We start from the raw sequence: 22,354 nt of genomic DNA, 5'->3' as shown, positions 1-22,354 counted from the left end.
ATATTCTGAGTAATAAATGTCATTACAGTACGTCACGGGTGTACGAATACATTGTGGGCTCTTCGAATAGTTTTCCCGGTGGAGCGTTGTGTTCCTGTCCGAGGTAAGACACGGAAGATACCTTTCGATTTTCTTCTTTTTTTTTTCGTTATATATATTGTACGCCAAATACCGTGTGACAGTGCCTATCTTGGCCAGCGCTCCGCTGATAAAGTGGTATTCGTTCTTTCAGGGCACGTATGAGAGCGCTCTGCAATCTTGGCAAGCTAGAGCATTGTCACGTGTTTTCCTCCTCCTTTGTATTGTGCTGGTTCTCGTTTACGGCCTAGGAGAAAACACACACACACACAAAGCGTGGCTAGTTGGAAACCCCTCGGTCGGCTGTTTCTCAAAGGCACTCTACAGCTTCTTCAATTCAACACCTTGGCCCTTAAACCAACGTTTTAAAAGTCAGCACGTTAGTCTTATCTAATTAATTAGTTAGGCGCAATAAAAGAAATATTCGCAACGACGATACAGGCCTGTTAACAAGATTTCCGAAGAACGCCCCGTCTCTTTTCAAAATCTTGGCGCACATTAGCTGGGACAGCCTGTATGCGAGACTTAGGATTAAAAAATGTAACGTATCACACCACAAAACCTCGCACTTTCGGACAAACTTTGATAAAAACTAGCTTATTTAGTGACTCTAGTAACAACCAATATCACGTCCGGTTTCAAGTTTCTCGCTCAGCTGCACTTTAAATTTTAATCATTAAGACATACGTATAAAATCACAACATGATTCAGGACTAAGGCTGCCATCTTTCATCACACACGAGTCAATTTCGTGCCGGCAGCAGGTCAGGAAGGAGTGAGAGGATATCAGAGATAAACGAGGTCACTACGCGTCTAAAGCACGACCTACTGGATTATAACGACCATGTCACAATCACCAACCCATATGAGGAGCCTGTCCGCACGATCCGCCAGGGGCGCTACTCATCGGCACGCCACGATTGGACGATGGAAATTTGAATTCTGAACGCGCAGAAGCGTATATACGACTACCGTAGCAGACGACAGCGATAGCTCCTATGAAAACGCGTTGACAGAATGAAACATCTGTGGAACGTCCACCGCTTGTACAGAAGTAAGGTAAGCTGAAGTACAAAGTATTGCAGAAGTTGAGGAAGCAATAACTGGGACGATGAGAAGCGCCACCGCTAGCTTCCAAAAATGCGGCGCTGGGAAGAGGTGCCCACGACATGGTCGTTATAATCCAGTAGGTCGTGGTCTGAAGACGCCTGCTCGTCTTCTAGCATTCACACGAGTCAGTTTTCAGACGGCCGTGAGTTTTTCGATCCCTTCTGTTTCCGTTTTCGCGCTTGCATCTCGTTTGTGTCTGGCGTAGGACGGACTAATGAAAGAGAAAACTGATTGCACTGGCGCTCCTTGTGCGTGGCGCAGAGTGCATTCACATGAAAAACCGAGACAAGATATATGGGCCTCAGAATGGATACCGAAGAATTAAGCGCCATGGAATGCGCCTGTCGGAGCATTTTGGGAATGGACGTGGACACACATGATTTTATTTTCCACAAATGAAGCGTATCTCGAAGCTGAACACCAATATGCGCGATAGCGTGCCGGCAAGTGATCGACTGACGATGACGCTGCGATATCGAGCTACAGGTAGGCAATAATTAATTAGACTAAATTGAACCAATTCAATTTTCATTTTCCTTTCGGTAGGAAGAGTAGCTTCCAATTATTATGTTTTTATACATGTATTGAAACGGTACGAGCGAACGATTATGTGTAGTCAAGGTTGATCAACCGAAAGAAATTTCGGCGCTTATAAAGTTCATACTTTGTATTCCGTGTCTGTCTCGCCTCACGGAGAGAAAAAGCATCCTATGCAACACCGCATTGTGGCCATCCATCTATGCATTGCATAATTGTTCCGAAGCTGCCGCGCTGGTGTGTCGTTGGAGGAAAGCCAAGCATTATTGTTGGCGTTCCAATTCAGAATTGGCCTCAGTACAGTGAATGCCGTTGTATGGGACACATGCAGAGCAATCCTTATTAAATAAAAAGCAAACACGAACCGTGTCCGCTGCCGAAGGAGGTGAAGGTGACCTTCACCTCCTTCTGCCGGCAGCAGACGCCGTCGGTCGTCAGAATCTGTGCCGGGAGGACAAGATATCCGGTTGCCTCCGACTGCCGCTCCGGAGACCAGAAAGTGGTGACGCGGCGAAAAGCGCCGGTCACGTGGTACCAGAGAGCAGTGACGTTCCCTGCCACCTGAGCGTATGGGCGACTCAACGTCCCGTTCGCAGCAGCATTCCTTCATCCGATAGGTGTCGTTCGATCGTCGAACTGTTCAACTTGCGGAACTGTGGAGAACACGGAGCACGTGCTGACGTTTCGACTCTAGTCGGCGAACACTGAAGAACGCCCTCTCGCGAAACTTGACAACCGACCTTTTAGCGTTGAGAAGGTATACTTCGGGAGCTGGCCAAGGCAGCACCAGCAACCTGCGCTGTGTGCACTGACGAACTACCTCAAGGCTATACGTGCTGAAATAATCTTTTAAAAAGTAACAGTCCGGTCGAAAACATAGGTCTAGGAAACACCGCCTTATGATTTCTAATACTCCTTTGAATAATAATAATAATGATGTATAAAAACATAATAAAAACATACACAACGAATCCTACGCGACTACTGCTTTATGCGCGCTGCGATAACGTTACGGCTGCAACGATTTTCGGCGAAGAATCCACGGAACATTTTCCGTGCGATCATTAATTTCACATTAGTCCCGAAGCACTTCGATGTTCCGCGAGTTCGCAAAGCGAGCGAAACACCCTTTGGATCTCGGTTGCCGTAGAACAATAGAAAAGAGATCGGTGGCGAAAGGAAAGAAAACCTCCTCAATCACCACCGGTGCGCAATCACGCGAAAAAAAAAAACACATACTTTTTTGTGTGTGACTCTGTGTTAGCGCCGCGAAGCAACTGTGGCTATGAGCGGCGTGCAGACGTGGAAAGATAGAGAGAGGACAGCAGGAAGTAGTGGGGGAAAGTGAGGGGTTTAGTTTGCGTCCTGGGCCGACTTCAAGGGGAGCTGTGCCGAAGGCCGTCTGAAAAGCCTGCCGGAAAACGTCACCCAGCACAGCCGGTGGTAGGATTCGAACCGACTACCAAAGAGCGGACGCTTTTACCAGCTCGGCCAATGCTGCTGGTAAAATAACAGTCTTCGATACAATCGTGTGTGAAATCTCGCGAGTGTACGTCAAAGTATTCAGCTACGTCTTGCTGCCCGTCAACCGAAAGTTTCGCGCACTCCCACTTTCGAAATTGCGAAACTCATACTCGAGCGCATTCACACATTACAGTGGCGAAAATCATGCGTTGACGTATCAAATTAATGTCCCAGTGCTGCAGCGAGTAGATGGAATTTTCGCCCAATATGCAGACGAAGTACCTTCGAGATTTCATTTGTGACAGAACAACTTATAATCAGTCTTTCAACACCCCCCCCCCCTTTTTTTTTTAATTAGTCTCAAGCGTTCACGAGCATACAAAAAAATATCTTAATTCGAACATCTAAAAATATGAACATCTCCCTCGCCTCAACATGAATCTCTTTCTCTTTTATATATGCGACAGCAATGTATAGAAGAAAATCTTATTCCGCGTCTTCCGTTTCCTCGAGAAAGAGGACCTCCATTTAATCCCATTAATTACATCCAAGACGGTGGACATCTCGCAGTCCATTGATTTTCCACTTGGCCCCACTCCATTCCTCAACTTATTTTTGTACTGTTTGCACAGACAGTCAAAGAGGCCCCTTCCCCCCCTCCACTTTCCCGAATAAAAGGGAAGTTCCTTCCACGAACGTCCCCTAATTAACCGCCCTCCCGTCGAATTAAAGTCACGTTCTGCCAAGTCTGCCAATTTTCCCCAAGCTCAGCTCGACCACGCAGGAAAAAGGTCTACACGGTGCCCCAGCGGTAGACGAGGCATTGGAAACAAACAACAAAAAAAAAAACCTCCCTTCCTGCGAATCAAAGGGAATTTATTCGGTTTATTGGGTAGGGGCATACCTCAGTGTGTTTAATGGAGCCCCATTCTTTCATGCACTCTAATAAACAAACGAGTGAATTGGGGAGTAATTACAGCTTCTAGTCCCCCGAGATATAATTAATTATTATTATATTATTATTAGTGGTAATTATTCCACAATTTGTCCCTTGACCCTTAAATTTACTCCCAAGCACACTGCGAAAAAAAAAAAAGGTGGCGTGACAACTAGTTTAGGGGAGTAAGTAGCTTGTCCCTTATAGAACACTCTCTTTGGGAGTAAAATTTATACCCTCCAAATGGAGTTCCATATTTTCGTGGAATCGAAATCGTTTCGAAATGGTTCCTAAACTTCGCGAACGGTCCTCTCAATGCCGGTGTACGTAAATATGTGCCCAATAGGATGGAACAACGCAATATAATTCAGCCATTTTCTGCCTACAGAGTAAAAAAATAGTAGTTCTCTCTTGACAAAGAGTGCCCCATGCATATCTCAAAATTTTATTACTTCACATAGCAGTTTGATTCAAGGTCCAAGTACTGCCATTTATGCACGTAGATTTTGTAGCCCATAGTCCTTTCTATGAAGACAAAGCGTGAAATGCTATCCCCCCTCTCTGTTATTGCTGTTTTGGCGCACTATACCCCTAGTAGCTTGTAGGCCATAAAAACTCAAATCATCATCATCATCATCATCATCATCATCTAGGAAAACTGGCGTCGGCGCTGAGTTAAGACAAAAAACATAGAACCCGACAGGAAAGGTGCTCCAGTGCAAAGACAATGAATGCTAAGATATGATCAAAGTGCTGGTACTGGATCTTCGAGGTGCGTGTTACATGTCAGGAGGCGGAGGGATATTACCGTAGTAGAGTTAGAGCTTCGACATCAAGATGTCACCGTCTACATTTTATCGACATTGTATGCCAAGGCCCACTACGAAATTTATGTTTGTTGCAAGACAAATGTGAGCAGCACTTAATTGTGAGAGGTACGATTTTCCCGAGGTCTTATTTTTCTTTTCTTCTTCTTTCCTTCCCTTTTCTTTTCTTATTTTTCTTTTCTTCCCCTTCCCCTTCTTTTGCTTTTTTTTTTGTTTGGAATAGCAAGCCGACCTTCGTCTGGCTGACCTTTCCTTTCTTTTTCTTAATAAACATATCCCCCCCCCCCCCGAGGTCGCGTGCTTGGCCATCAAACACAAAATCTGAAAAAGAGGAGCAGGGATGTAGTAGTGGCCAATCCCTTTATAGTCTTCAATAAAAGATTATCGCCTTATGTATTAATCTTATTGAATGAGATCGCGAAGGTGCACAGCATGTATAGTGCTGGCCACAGCATACAAATCTGAAATCTCCTCTTGGGAGCGTTGTTCATCCTGTATGTAAGATAGAGTTTCCGCCGGTATAAAGGGGATTACCCCCATAGGTAGTTATCCTACTTCAGGACAGTACACATAGGATTTCTGTCCAGACAAGACCAGATATCGATTCTGGCCCGATTGTGTTAGAGTGAGTCCGTTTGAGACATTTTAGTGAGCAGGACCCCCATCTTCCACTTTGATGCCAATACACGCAGGATTTCAGTCCGGTAGTTCTACCAAGTCTCTGGAAGATTCCCACGGCCCAGAATATCCTCAAGCTCTGTAATTCGCCGCACGGAGCTGGAGTGGGAATCTTATTGTTCCCATCGTTTCGGGGATCTACCAGGTGGCTTGATACGAACACCGAGGGATTGGGAAGCGACGTTGACCCTAAACGTATTCACCAGGATATATAACCGAAAAAAATCAGTCTTTGTTTGACTTATTCGAACGCTAAAAACGAAGCAAATGTGATACAATGCATCAGAAATGAACTGCTCGATGAGTGAAAATTACGGGCAAAATATAACCAAGTAACCGTCACAGCTACCCGTAACCAGGTTACTATTGGCGAGCACTTGATACGAAACTAATCGTAACCACGCCGTCATAACAGTCTACTACAAAGCGACGAGGACTCGGGAGACATACAGAAACAAACAGTCACAGTAGCTCTTGTCTACTCCTGTCTTTATAATGGAAACTTAACAACCGGCCCAAGTACCACATCACGCACATACGCAGTCATATACTCCCCACCTTATCATATCAGCATATCAGAACCTTCCAAATCCCCGAAAACCGCAACCATTCCTATGCTGCCGCCAAGTGAACTAACGCCCTGAGTCTCAATCTGCCCCCCCCCCCCTTCCAAAAAAGAAGAAGAAGAAGAAGAGAGGGGGAACAGGACGCCGCTATCCCATTCCGGAAACACGTCTAGAGAAACGACCACAGCAGAAAGGAGGAAGAAAACGAGATTCGAAGCAGAAGGATAACACGATACTACACACTGTCAGCCCCCCACAGTCGTCGACGGCGCGGCGCGCAAGAATGCATAAGAAATCGATACCCCGTCCCCCACTTTATTCGGTCCCCCTAAGACGAAAGGAGTCGCAGTTGGCGCCCCTCAGGCGCCTCGTAGACGACACAGACGATTATTTATGCCGCTCTCCTTATTCAGTTCTCCGTTCGTCATGTATTCGGCAACAGGAAGTGTTTCCAGAGACGCTCTCTCGACAGGCTGGCTGTGAAATGGGCCGAGTGTAATCATACAAATGGGTTCTTTGTCGTTCGACGGGATAACGGTGGGGAAATAAGGTGACGTCTTATCTGGATGGCGACACATGCGAGAACGATTTAATGGGATTAACGGGTCGACGGACAAGCGGAACGTTGTCGTCGACGTTGTGGGCTCGACTCGAACGAGTTAATGTAGTTACGAGGGCACGCAAAACAATACTACGAAGTTTCACACGTACGCGGAAAGAGCCAACGCGTTTCTCCGGGTCAGATCAGGGCGTGCACAGCGACGAGGTTCGGCTTAGAGACCGTTTTCCTTTTAAAGCGATATTGCCTCCCACCAATAATACTGATATACTGATATGCGGATTGTGTCTCAATTGAGAATTTAAAAAAATACAAGACCACGAGGCCAAGCCATTAATAATAATAATAATAATAAATTTTGATTAATTTTGCCCACCTAAGGATTCTTTAACGTGCGCCGAAATCTCGACATAGGCCACACCACATTTAACGCATACTACGCATACACAAAGGGTGTTTAAGTAAACATATGAAACAGAGCGTTATTTAAAAAAAAAAGGTACGCTAGGGAAGAACAAGCGATCAACGCAATTTATCTATGAGAACTTTTGCCACTCAATACAAGTAATTTTATTGAATTCGAATTAAACGATAGGTATCTGCTCGAACTGAACTTTGAACGTCTTCAAGTCACCGTAACGTTCTTTCATTTTTTGCTGAAACAGAAAGCGCACTTTGTATTTACCCCATTCTGTCACAAAATACATTCCGTACTATACAATGGTAAAAGCTAAAAAAAAAAAAAAAAGAGAGAGAGAAGGTTACGCGAACCGTCCTTTCAAGACGCGCTTTCTGAAAGCACCTTTTTGACACGGTTACTGAAACACCATGAATAACGTACACTATTAGGTCAGTCGAATTGTTATCGATTACATCGATCGATCGATCGATCGATCCTACACGTGCCTTGTCACAGGAGCTGTAACGGCGAATGACACCCTCCATTGCATTGTGTGCATACGCCATTCATGAGGCGCTCCATCAAACGAAGCATAAACGTAGCGCTAACTCGAACTGACACAGTCCATATACAAGCCTGCCTTCCGCTACAACAACAGAGTGCAGACATGCAACCCATCACTCCCGAAAGGCTACCTCTGTCGTTCCACGCGACGGACATCACTGTCGCCTATATACCTGCGCTGCACTTTAGGATGATAACACATCGAGGGCAATTTGCTGCAACGTGCGGGTGGTGGACTGGAGGGAAAGCGAATTGGCGATGGACCTTTTGCGAAGCATGCGCGCACGTTGGTAGAAAATACACAGCGTGGTATACAGCTGTGTCCGACTGCCAAGCTACGTCTTTATAAATATATAATTTTGTTTTTTTTTATTCGTTACGTGATATTCATATTCACTGTGCATTATGTGGAGACGGGACAGCCTGTATACGTATAGTCCTCTTTCATAAATCCCTCGGAAAACTTTAATTGAATTTCCAGCCCACCTGCCGCGACAACTCTCCTCGTGGCCTACTTCCATCTCATTATTTGGTTAACCCTTCCTATATCGAAGGGCTCAGCAGGGGATAGTGAGTTGAGTTTGAGTTTGATTATAGAAAGAAAGAAAAAAAAACGGAAGATATTGAATTCGGTCACCTGACGAATTCTGCTACTCCCACAAAGGAAATGAAATGAAATGAATGAAAGGGGAAAGAAAACTGAAAAGATGGAAAGGTAAAAATAGAAAAACATCACCCCTCCCAGTCACCGAACTGTACGTGCATACATGCGTGGCTACATCCCCTAGACGTGAACTGAACTGCAAGAAACTAACAGGAGCTGTGAAGAGAACAGGAAGAGATAGTGATAAATCATTGATATTACATGCTGTGTGTACACTAAGTACGTAGTACTCCGACTGTACCGCTTGCTCAGTGACTCACGTGATCTATCTGCCATAGGCACATAGGCACACTACTGTGCCACGCGGTACATCAGAGTATGAGGACACCAAAAACGAAGAAATAATGTCGACGTTTATTTTCCTCTTTATCACGGTTATCATTTTGCGTATTATTATTATTACATATTATTATCTTATCGCGTTATTATAATATGGTAAAGAAATCACCATTAATTAAGTGCCATCAACGCTATTCAATATGTGTGCTGCCCTCGACGCGCAGAAGTGTCGTTCTAGCGAGGCCATACAATTTGTAAAGAGCGGATACTTGTAAACACAACATGAAAGCTCTTTCCTTTAATATTCTTCCTCTTAAAGCTTTTATTGCCCTCAAAGTACCATAAATATGTGACGTATGCATTATAAATCACGAGCTACTTCCTGCCATGGATGCCCCCTTCACAGACCCATTAATGTTCAGCGATCGCGCATATCATTAATAATCTCCACACAGCTCGTCTTCCAAATGAACTCTCACCACTCTGCTAATAAGAAAGAGACAACGAATATCAACAACCTTTTGTATAGAGACACATTGCACCATATTGTTGCCTTTTAACTACCACATGTGAATCCTGACGGTCTCGCCGATAGCGCAATATTCCTAGCACTTATTTAGAACAGTCCTTCGTTGGCTTTTACTGGTATTCGCAAAAATAGCGTGCCGTGGCTATAAATTATTACACGCGATTGCGAGTTCGTATTCACGTTTTAAGATGTCGCTGAGTAAAGTAACAGCGTGTGCCGCATTCGCCGATCATTCGTTCCTCCGCCATCTTGGCAGCGATACGGTTTGGAGATGCAAATACCGTACCCTGTACGTCGAAGTACCGCGTTACACCAGTTTTCGCAACATGCAAAAAACGTGCGCAGAACGATGGCAATCTTTTACTCTACTTTTTTTTTTCTACTTACTTTTGACTCTACTCATTTTTGGGGTTTTTCGTTTTCGGGTTTTTTTATTTTTGAAATTCAGGAGTAAAATCGGGTTATTGTTTCGAAAGGAAATTCGGAAGCGTATACGAAGAGGGGAGTCAAGTCCTGTAGATCACATGTCAGTGTCGGTTTCTGTATTTTGTTTAAAGGAAATTCGGGGAAGCATCGGGCGTGTTCTGTCACGTGTTTTATGTTGTCGGGAGTGTCCGACAGGTGGCCAAAAAGGTCGGCGTTTGGTACTACCTAGGAGGTGTCTGACAGGAGGAACTTCAGGTGGATGCTTAAGAAATAAGGTTGATAACTCCTTTCGTGGCTCACTGTGAGGCTATATGAGGTTGAAAGACCTCGCGGAATTCGAGGAGAAATCGGGTTATGCACGAACTTCAGAAGATTGGTTCGTGGTGCAAATATCGTGAAAAATCGGGTTTAACCCCCAAAACGAAGAACCCTATACTCATTTTTGGGGGGGGGGGGGGGGCCCGGGGCCTCGTCAAGCTGCTTCGAGCTTGTTGTCCCGTGGACCCACACTGTATGCCACGTGCAGTGAAAATAAAATAAATAAATGAAATACTTGACTGCAGCTCACGTACAAAGCCGAAAAACTAGCGTTTTTACCACACACTAAAAAAGATGAGTAAATTGGATAGCAATGTCTCCTACACTGGAAATTACTCCCTATTTTAGTTCCTTGACACTGAAATCTACTCTCCAGCAGTCTAGGTAGTCCCTAACCTGCATTTCAACTTGTCCCGAAAGGAACCAATGGTTTGTGGAAATCCATCTGCCCCCTAGAGGACTAAAAATAATTTATTTTCTTTCCTTCTTACTTTTTTTTTTTTTTCTGTTAGAGTGCAGACACTGTGCCTAAGGGTTCGTTGACTCAACGAAGCGGCTCTGTTTCTCCCCCATGAAGAGCCGCGACTGTCTCAATTTCTCGTAATTCCGTCTTCCCGTGAAGCACATTCTTCCAAGGGGAGGACTTCGATATTCCCGGTTGCGAAATATCCCGATCTCGAAAGAAGGAAAATCAAAGAGGATGCTCGAGTGCTTCGTGAGATGATACGCAGTGTTTAAAATACGCGACATCACTATTTAAACACTCGAATTGACGGGTTTCCGATGTCTGTCCACGTCGTTTTCGCGAACGAAAGCCACATTTTATAGCGACCGCTAGGCTTAACAGGGCGGACACGACGGAACAGCACGTTGGTTAGTTTAAATTCGGTGTTTGCACTTCTATGTTCATGTTAGTCTAAGTTCGCTGTTGGCAGCTTCCCCCGCGCTACTGTGCATTTTATAGTCAGACAACATTTAGGCCAGTAAGACAACAGTAAAGCAAAATAATCACATCTTTCTAGCCCTAGCCAATTTAACCATGAGATTAACCTCTTATTCACTACGCTACAATGACCCCTACTTCACACCGTATGCACGAACTAACTATGGCACACAGTTGGTTTCATATAATCTTCCACGACATATTAATTCCCATATCCAAAACAACATTAACATCAGCTGTCTTTCAATTCGCTCAATAAAGGCCATGTATGTTCACTAGGATAGTCATATTATTTCGTGTGTTCTCATAGCTTTTTTGTTTTATGCATCTTAATGCATTGTGTTCATTACCATTGTCTAACTCTGTGATTCATCTGGTTTGCTATTTGTCATTGCTGTTCGCTTTGCATTGTCTGGTTTGCTGTTTTGTCATTGCTTTATCTGTCGAGTGTACAAAGGGGGGTCAGACCTCGTCAAGCTGCAGTTTTTGCAGCTTTTTGTCTGCATCCCCCCACCAAGTGTCATTGGTGAAATAAAATTATTATTATTATTTATTTACGGTAGTTTATTTTGCAACGGGGATTTCCACCACTTTCTTTCGGGGTTACACCCCTTCCAAGCCCTTAATCGGAACATTTAGCGGGCTGGATTATAAATTTATAATCAATCTGGACGCGGTTGTCTCGCAGTTCGTCTTCAGAATTATGAACACGTGTGCGCCGTCTGTTGGCCTTCTCTCTGCGCTGCGCAAACCCTTCGCAGGTGCATCCATCGCATCTTCGAACAACAACACGTCACGATCAATTTGTAAGTGACAGGAGAGGCGCGATCAATCTGCGTTAAAAGGGGGCGCACTCTTATCGGCCGCCCGTACGTCCCCTTGGGCAGCCTTGCCTCAGAACCTCATCTGCGGGACTTATCGGCGTGTCTTCCCTTCCACCCTCTTGTCTGGCTCCAGACGTGGATGGATAAGGAAGAAAGCATCTCTTGTCTCGCTCTAGGCAGATTAGGGAGATGGACCTGCAACTTGTTTTCGGTAGAGATACCGGAGCGATGGCACCTTGGGAGACTGGCTCGTGTTTACGTTTTCCTTACCGCAGCGGCGCGATGCACGCAGCACAAGGAGTACATGTCGTGCATTATTTATGTTTTATCTTATATTTTCGGCACTGGCTCCGGCAGTGTTGCACAAGTGTTGCACTCTGTTATATGAAAAGCAACTGAAATGGTCTGTGAAGAAACGCAGACATCAACGTATATAGAGCACGCGCGCATAGTCTTGTATCGGAGATAGCCAACAGCATTGCTCGCATTCGGTGCGTTACAAAGAAGAAGAAAAAAAAAGCCTTACACGCAAACAAACAACAAGAAAAAAAGCCGTATCTTTGGGAATTCTACCAAACGCGATTAAATGTGATACCTTTATAGGCACATGTTTCGATCCTCATCTTCGGGCGCCCACACTCCTTTCAGTGCCCTCCCATATCCCCGTTGTAAGTTCTCCCCTCTCTCCACAGCTGTTACGGACCGACCTACACGGCTGTGCACGTTGGTTGGTCCCACAAAGCTACCATCACTTTAATACTTTGGATGGGAGGAAACTGTGCGTGTACATCGTACTTTATTGACGTCTGGTGGCGTAATTTTCCGTTGCTGTTATCATTGGAGGTCCTGATTCATAACGTTTCCCTTGGTCTCTTACTACACAATCATTGCGCAATATACGCTTTCTAACCTCTTCCTCATTTTTAAATTGGAACATTCCCTGTATTAGTATTTTCACGCGTATTAGCCGCGGCTTATGCGCAATTTTTTTTTCTCACGGGCGCCCTGCGGCTTATCCACCGGTGCGGCTTATCTGATGACTATTTTTTCCTGGTATTTTCCCCATACGCCGATTTTAACGAAAGGGCCGACAGTGTCTCTGGAACAGCACTGCCCTGCCGATGCACGAACAGTGCGTAACAGGGACGGGTCCACATTCGAGTAGATTGATCTTCCTGGTGCATTCCCCCAAGCAGCTTTAAGGAAAGTGGTGACAGTGATCCACGTCTTCCGGAAGATCACTGACCCATCAGTCCACGAAAAACAACGACAAGGGCACAATCCGATCTTGGTAGAACTCCAGAACTGATCTCCTCTGTTGGACACTGTGCCGATCCCGGAGTATGGACCACAGGGTTTATGGACTTCTCTATGGTCTCCTTTGTCGCACAAATCAGTCGTCTCGTATTGCCCCGCGGCTTATCTGCGGGTGCGGCTTATCTGCCAGAAAATTTTCAAAACGTCCCAAAAAACGCGTCCTGCGGCTTATCTGCGGTGCGGCCTATACGCGTGAAATTACGGTACTCCTCTCAACAAGATCCACGCGACGACGCAGAGCCTCCGAAACGAGAGCTGCCAATCTACACAAAACACAATCCACGCTTCGTCCAACCTGCTTTGCTTTCGCTACCTGAATCGCTGTATAGCCAAATTCTGAGTCGCTCTCATCGCTACCGCCAAAATTCCCATCGATTCCTCCCCGCTCTGCTAACAACATCGACCAACATCATCAACGCGCACTTAACAACAATGCAACATCCCTCCCCACCGCTTCAGCCGAGCACAGGCTTTCCCTTACCTGCCCTTCTGAAAACTCTCGTGAAGAGCAGCCCTTTCTACGGCACGCCGTGTACACCACCCACGCACTCCAATAAGCGCTCTCTTCAAAAATGTCCCCCGCCGCATTCGTCGATGGCAGCCAAGTCGAGTGGCTCTTCATTAAGCAACCACTCAACGAAGGAGGCTTTTATCCGTGAGCCACCTTACTTTACTCCCCCTTACTCCAAAAACGCAAACAAGCAAGAAATGGGAGTAAAAGGGTTGGTCGAACGCCAGGGTGGACGTTTCAGGGAATAAAGGCACGCTTTTGAGTGGCCCTGTGTCGTTCGTGATGTCGTTTTGAGAACGTAATTGCGTTTCGTTTTCGTTGCGAACCGTCGCGATGTAACGGGGAAGCAAAGTTAATTTCGTGAGCGAGAGATTGGCGGGTGTGGTTGAAAACATGCGAGCAACGTGGTTAGAAAGGGGAAGCAAGGAGGAATTCTGCTGGGGAAAGATGGTCTTCGTGGCAGTTTTTTTTTTTCTTCTTTTTTTCATCTTCTTCATTGCGGCAATGACTGTAGTCCACACTTTTCTCTCGAAGCCTTCGACTCCCTCGAAGGCGATCGAGATCCAAGTTTCAGTGTACGTGCGTTATTTTACTTTTAATTTTGTCTTTCCTTTCAACGTAATCTGATTCTCAACCGTCAATTTTCGTACGCTTTAACATGTATTACACTGTAGACGTAAGCTCCTTTAACAAAGAAAAACTACCGAAGTAGCCTGTCTTGGTCAGTAAGTGCTATCGGGGCCGTGTTCTTGCAGTCATTTGCAATCCAGCTTTTTTTTTTCCCCTTTTCATATCGTTGTTGTTGTTGTTTTTAAGTGTTGAGAGAGGCCAGCCAATATTTGGCTCGCTACTCTTAAAAAAAAAAAAGAGAAGAGGGAAAAAGAAAAAGTTCACCCGGACCAAAAAAAAAGAAAAAAAACACATACACTCACACCCATATCGTTGATGTGCTATGCTGTCAATGCAATTCAAGCTACGCGTGTTCATCCGGGTCCTCGCGCTGAACGACACATTACGCAATACCCCAGTGAATATCCCGTTACCTGAAAAGTTGTCAGGTTGTCGTCAAGTCAGTTGTCAAGTTGTCAGGTGATAAAGACTCCATTTTGCCTGTAGCTCCGCCGCTGCGTGGTTGTAACGCAAAGAAAATAAACGAATAAAATAAATCTGCAAATAAAAAGGAGCAAATTTAAGAAGAAAGAAGGGTTGTCGAAGCAACACTTCTCTTTCGCCTGATCCCGCGTATAAGGAACAAAGTGAGCTGCTGCATCTGAGAACCCGCAACGTCTCTTTAACTCTCACGAAGAAAGAGAAAAAAAAAACCTTAATAACACACCGCGAACGCGACACGCGTCACAGAACGTCCACATCCGCACACCTCCAGTTCCAAAATCATTCCATGTCCACACACGCAAACAAAAGGAACAACGAGACAGAACCCTTCAACGTAAACACCACACCGATAGCAAGAGACCTCACGCATACATACAAGGCCTCACATACAAGACCTCACGCCCAGTACACATCATAACAGCACCTTCGGCCCGTGTATACCTCACTTACCCTATTAACACAACATCACCACCCTCATCAACATCATTACTCACCCCATACTCCGCCCCCCCCCCCCCCCCCCACACACACAACACAACATAATCATCGAACCTACAACATCCTTACGCACATTCCTCAACGAAGCACCGCTACTTCCTGTATAATTTTGCCGACAAGCACCTACCGTACTAAACCCGGCAGAAATAAATAACGAGAGAAAAAGGAATAAAAGGTGCCATGTTCATCGCGGCAGCCACAAAGTGCTCCAGATGTGGGGGAAGTTCCGTAATTATATTTCAGCTCTTCCTTTTTCTTTCTTTCTTTTTTTCTTTCCTTCTTGACTTCATTGCGAGTAGGCTCCGCCCAGTCATTATGTTTATAAAGCCACGCGCACCAAGCCTGGCAGTCAATTAGGTCGGCACATCACAAAGCAATTAATCTGACGCCTTCATCGCGATATAAATCGCCCGCAAAGCCTCCGCCAGTCTAAAGAGGGCCCCTCTTTTCATTCCAGCTCAAGTTATTATTACAGCAGACAGGCAGTGCCTCCCTTTCTACGTTTTTCTTTTTTCTTCGATTCTTCACTCTTTGTTTCTGTTTTTCTACTCCTTCTTTCTGTTCGTTGAAGGCGACAGCTTTATAGGTCCAAACACTGTGCAGGGCCGTCCGTGACTTCATGGGGCCATGAGATAGGTCACGTACCAGCTCCATATGATCACCATATACCGTGGTTGCTGTACAATGAAATCGGGCAACAACCACAGTTACAATGGGGGGAAAAAAGTCACAAGATATCAAAAGGCTTTCGTTAAAAATTTCATAAGCATTAACAACGAGAGTTCCGTCAGAAATTTACCACCTACGACGGCCCCATAAAACTACCGCATTTTACGCTTGTTTGGCACAATACCCAAGGATGCAGCCAATTCTTTTTCTTTCTTTTTTTTTTTCATCCGCTATTTAATTTGTCCTTCGTTGAATATCTTATCTTTGTGATTAACTGGTGGGGCACAATGAGGAAAAACTTACTTTAAGGCCGGAATCAGCTAAGCTAACATCTGAGCAATCCTCGTTCTTTGTAAAATTTCGTTTAATGGGCTGCTTTATCGTAAGAATGTCGAGCGAATCCTCCTGACGAAGGCCATATTATTATGGGAAACAGGGAACAAAAGGAGACAGTGAAACCAAAACCTAACCCGCTACGCCACTTGAGTCGAAACGGTGAACCAGATAAGTACTGAACGCAACACAACATTTGCAGAACCGATCTCATGTGATACCGTTTTATCGCTATGCTCCAAAAACACCAAAATACCTGGAGCAGGCTACGAAAAGTCCCCAAATACCCAAGTATGTTGAAACAATACAGCCGTAATAAGGTAATGACGACGTTGGGTAGGTAAATACGGAAGACTGAACCATTAAGACTGAACCATCTAAACTAGAGTTCGCTTATGTTACATGGAACTTTTTAAATAGTAAAGTATCAGCGAAATTTGAAGGAGTCCAGAGATACTTCATTCTGAAAATGTATGACAATTTTTTTTTATAGAAGCTGTTTCTATGAATATAATTGGGTACCGTCCAAACTTGGAATAGCCACCCTATACGAAGACGTAGGGCTGAGTTTGACTTATACTTTTTGTTTGAAGTTTTCAATGGTTACGTTGAGTGCCCAGATCTTCTATCTACTGTATGATTCCATGTACCACTTAGAGGATGTAGAGCTACAAGTTTGTTTTATGTGAACCATCTGTATTTGATGTCGCCTGTATAGTCATATCGAAACTTATATTTAACAGAATTGATGACCAGGATATTGATATATTTGCGACGGCGCGAGACTGTAGGCATGCTGTACAATGTTCAGTGCTAGAATGAATAGGCTCGTCATTTTTTCTCTCTATTCTTAGTTACCGCTGTGTTCTATTTTATCATGTAGAATGCTCCACTCACTTATGCCTTGGATGTTAGTGGATACTCGTTAAATAAACAAATAAATTAACCTTTTTTTTATATATGTAATACTTAACTTACTTCCGGTGTGCAGACAACCCTCGATTATTAACCCTAGATTTACGAATTCTCTCGGTTTATAAACTGTGCCCTTTGGCACGAAGCACCTCGCCTTCGTTGTGCCAAACCTCGATAGAAGGATCACTCGATTTATGAACGATTTTTCCAGGAACGTTAACGGTTCAGTCGAGGGTCCTTGTCCTTCATCAATCGCGACCGTGTCCCAACGTTATCTCTTTAGAGCACAGTATTAACAAGTTTGGTCCACTTTATTGCTCCTTATTTCATACGTATACAACTAAAAAATCGACTAAGGTAGAAAAACGGGGTAGTTGGTAAATCATACTTAAGAATAACGCGGAACGGGGACAGGGACAAAAGACGCACAGCAGCGTACTCACAACTTGCTGAAATTTTTCGGAAAACATTCTTATATATATATATATATATAGAGAGAGAGAGAGAGAGAGAGAGAGATGCGATTTTCCTTCATATGTAACATATGTGTATTCCCTACACGTGTGCTGATACCCTATATGTCAACGTTCAGAAAGGCTATCTTTGCTTCTTTCAGTTCGATGGATTCAGTCAGAGGGTTCAGTACGATGGATGGGGTACTCGCACATTTATCGCCTTCATAAATCTCTTTAACTTGTTGGTCATGAAATACGGTGGTGTTTTGGTGCTTTATGGCACAAGAGCGAATAAGGCCAAATAGGTCATGGAATACTTCCGCTACTACTGCTTTATGGAACAATGGTTCACATCCACATTTTCGACCACGTACCGCCAGATATCCCGACGGGGTTTTAGGCACATTCGAGTGCAGCAGAATGCACATCTGTCGTTGCCCGATGTATCCTTTTCCACACGAGAGTGGGACACGATAAACAAGTCCTTGTCTAGACTCCGCCCAACTGTTCTGTGTTTAATTTGGCAACCCATATTATTCTTTTCTTTGTTTATACTTGGGCATAAATAGATGAGTCTCTTGGGAACCGCAATGACAGCCGGTACTCCGTGTCTCAATCCTACTTTGTTTTTATATATTGTGGGTCATATTGTGTATATATGGCAGCCTAAACTGTCATTTTTTTGTTGTTGTTGTTGTTATTGTTGTTCTATGGTTGCAGGCCCACATAGGTGATCCGCTTCCCGCATGATCCTATAATGTCCAAAAGCGCAGTGTACCGTTTTCAGACATTTACTGTGTGACTTTCAACCTTTGCGAGCACTGGTTGAATAAATTTATCATGTACGATATTATCAACAGGTATTTCACAACAAACAAGAAAGTAGTCAACGTAGCGAAATGACTTCCATTTCTGTTTGCTGCTGTCCTGTGCGTTTCTTTGCCCATGTCTCTGTGCTGCGTTATTCTTGAGTAAAAAATCGAGCTGTTCAGAACAAAAGCACGTACGACGATGCCTCAGCCCCGTCTCATTATAACGGCATGAAACACGAGTACACAGATACCGCGTATGTTGCCCGACCTATAACATCCAACACCGCGTTGCTTTCCTTCTAAATTAAGCAAAGGCTCGAAGTCAAGCACACAACCGTTACGAGCCATACGGTCCCGTGTGCAATATCAAAACAAGCAATCAGCAATACCACGGTTAGCCGGACGTGAAAGATGTATTAAATGGCCCCGCGGCAGTTTGCGAAAGGACGGTGTCCTATTAAAGTCAGCAAATCGGTAAATCGACCCTGGTACCTTGGCAAACCCGAAGCACGATGAAGAGGTTACTCGCCTGTAACGAAGATAGAGGAATCAATAAGGGGGACACGAAACCGTCGTGAGGACGTACAATCCTATATTCGCGGGATACACAGCCCAAGTTAGTCCATCGCCGGTTTTAGAACCTCTTCATAACCCACGACCGTATCTATATGGAGTAGTTGGTACATGATCTACGAGGTGGAAAAGCAGCCAAAGACGAGACGACTGCTATATAACTCTGCTCTTTTATAACTCGTTATATCCGTCCACCTTAAGTCGATCAGCAAACTGTGGATACTGTACAGTTTTCAAATGAATGCTGTCAAATTAACTTGCTCATTGCTAGAAGATTAGGCACTGCTTAAGTTGGAACGCTATATGGTTAGCATAACTAAAAAATAAATAAAGAAAACAGAGGAATTTCCTGATGTTAGGAATTTATCGCGTTTAGTGTGATTGTTAATTATTATATTTGCATTACTTGCGGACTTCATACACGCGCATATTACATAAGTACAATGTGGGAGGGAGGGATCTGTTTATCATATTTAAAAAAATGGGAGGGAAAGGTTAGCCTGCGCTACGGCGCCTTGCTATTAAATGTATACATATAAATGTACATCAGCACTCCGTGGTTTATCTAATCTCATATCTCCAGGTGTTGCGAGACTATTTCTTTTGAGTAATAAACACGAACAGCACATGGCCCACCTTCAAACACAATATCGGCACAACACATTCAAGCGCAACAGAGGTAATATGTGACGACGAAGTAGTGACAAGCGATTTTAGCTAACCGTGTCCCCAACAGTCCATACATACAAGTGAAGGCACGTGTGCAGGAGCACCTAGGTAATGTTATCAACCAGTACCCCGAAATATGCCCTATACGCATTCACTATACTCTATATACATTCGTAATTCCAATTAGCGCAAGTACGCTAATTAATGCGAAACCGAGTTGCCGACAACGCCAGAAGGTGGTCACAACATCTGTAAACATCATTAATGCGCGTTATATCTTAATGCTTCACCGTGCTGTCCAGTTGGTGAGTTGGTCGGCGTGCAAGTTATATAACGTTTAGTTGATAAAAGAGGTGGAGGAGGAGGCGCCAAGTAATTCGGCGTTTGATGCTTTCCATGGTCGCTTCATGGAAGCGTTGAAGACGTTTCTGCTCTGATTGATTTCAGTGATGGGTACAGGCACTACTTGAAGTACTACATAAGTAACACGTGGTTTTGCTTGAAGTACATGTCAAGTTGTCTGTTTTGTATTGTACTTGAAGTATATTTCTCCGGTAGTCTCAATTCACCCACTGAAGTACCTAACTGGCAATGTGAAAAATTGAAGTGTTCATAAATAGTAGCTCCCGTATGACCACGAGAAGCATTTTTAAAGAGGAAACCACATTTTTGAGAGGATTTACAGCTCATAACAACCACTACTCTCATACTGTTTAAGACTTCGAAGTTTGAAAAAAGTATACGTACACGACATACACGCCATGCGCTCTGATTAAACGGCGCTGTCATTTTCTTTCTTTCTTTTGTGTGTGTGCGTGTGTATGTGTGTTTGCTTTCCATTTACATTTTACGTAGACTGAAGATTCATACCTTGAGTTTGAGGAGGACCGAATGAACCACACAGCTACACCAACCCAGAACCAGCAAAGAAGTGTTCAATTTTCACATTTCGGAACACATTAAGGGGAGAGGATGTTAAAAAGAGAGGGTTTCAAATGAATAGAGGGGTTACTCATGCTTTCGGGTATGTGAGCCACGTGGGCCGTTTCTATGATGACACGTGTCCCAGTATTATCAGTTTTGGGGAACAAAAGGGACCACAATTAGGACACACTTGTTACTTGTGCTCCCTTGTTCAACAAAGGTGAGTGTATGTACCTGATAAAAGATACTCGGACACGTGTCATCATGGAAGCACCTTATCCTATCGTCATCCATGTAGTTGTTGAATCACGGAAGCCGCACACATGACTGGCATACCGGGAAGCATTAGTAATCCATCCATTGATCTGAAACCCTCTCCTCTTAACACCCTCTCCCCTCAATGTGTTCGGAAGTGTGAAAAATTGAACACTTCTTTGTTGACACTGAGTTTGTGTTGCCGTGTCGTCATTTCAGTCCTCTTCAAACTCAAGGTATGAATGTTCAGTCTATACGTCACGCCAGTTGGCTTGCCTTATTCTTCTTTCAACAATTTACGTTCTGTGTTGCACTTTAGGCACGTTTGTGGTGTGACGCTTTGTGCTGCACTTAACTGTACGCGTGATACCACGAACTTGGTATTTTAAGTACAGTTTTGAGGTACTTTACCATCACACTGGATGATTTACGCAATTTCCATCGCCATCAAACAATTGTCCTGGCACGCACCATTTCGCAATACATGAAAAACACCCGATTACCCCCGATATACCGAAAAAACACCCATTACCCTTTCCCTACGCTTCCATCCTTACCTCCACTGATACGACCCATCTATCCCCGCGGTTAAACATCGTCCTTACAACGTACGGTAATACGAAGAGAATGGGTCCTTGTCCCATCCTCTAATCCCGCCATCATTGGAAGAGCAGGTGGCCGTACAGTTTCCAGTCAAGTGAACGCGGTGTACACGTACCGCGCGCGCTTCTTTTTTTTTTTTTTTTCCCCGCTGCGGGGCTGAAATACACGAGCTCTGCCCGTATAGCGAAATGGCGGACATGTTGGGATTTGGCCCGCGCCAGAGAACAAAGAGTTTTTCGGATCAAAGCGATGCTGGGAGGTCGTGGGAAAAGATCCGTCTTCTTCATCCGCAAGCTGCCGGTCGGCTTTTGTTGGTCTGCCCTTCTGCGCTGTGTGTGTGTGTGTGTTTATGTGGTATAGAGGAACACAAGAGAAGGGCACGAAGAAAAGGAAAAGTGTAGCTGAAACAGGATGGTGCTTGTTTCATGGGGAAACGCACACACACAAAAAAAAAATAGACAGGAGAACAGGGGGAGTGTTAGAAAGAGAAACTTACCAAGCGGGGGGGGGGGGGGGGAGAGAGAGATAGACATAAGTCATTGCCCGTAATGTTCACTATTCGACCTGGAAAAACTTCGAAATGTGCGAATACTCAAGTGCAAACTGAATATGGATTGGATTGGATTGAAAAAAGGAAAGAAAGATATGGAGAGGTTAGTCCCGACCCAGTCAGAACTGGCTACTCCAAAACGAGTTTGTGGGTGAAAAAAAAAGATGAGCTAGGAAAAGGGGAAGAACAAACAAACAAAAACAGGCAACAGGAGAGGGGTAGAGTGTGTGTAGCAGGATAAAACATAAAGGAAAACGGGGAAAAGGAACTGAATATGCTCGTCACCCTTATTCGATAGACCTTTCAAATTAAGTGTTTGTCGTCTTTGTTTCCTGCAATGTTTTTTCTATAATCTTGCTGCAATATAACGAGGGCGAACATTAGCAATATAACATCAATATGACACGGCAACATTGCTGCAATATTACTGCAACAAATTTTGTTGACTAGGTCG

General features: G+C 44.4%; 1 protein-coding gene across 1 annotated transcript in view; it reads right to left on the bottom strand.

The window, feature by feature from the left end:
• The window catches only part of LOC135390871 (uncharacterized), a 510,967-nt gene that overhangs the window by 445,591 nt on the left and 43,022 nt on the right, over positions 1-22,354 (bottom strand). The window lies entirely within an intron of this gene.

Source organism: Ornithodoros turicata, chromosome 4 (assembly GCF_037126465.1).
Source record: "Ornithodoros turicata isolate Travis chromosome 4, ASM3712646v1, whole genome shotgun sequence".
Taxonomy (NCBI): domain Eukaryota; kingdom Metazoa; phylum Arthropoda; class Arachnida; order Ixodida; family Argasidae; genus Ornithodoros; species Ornithodoros turicata.
This window is presented reverse-complemented; position numbering and strand designations above follow the sequence as displayed.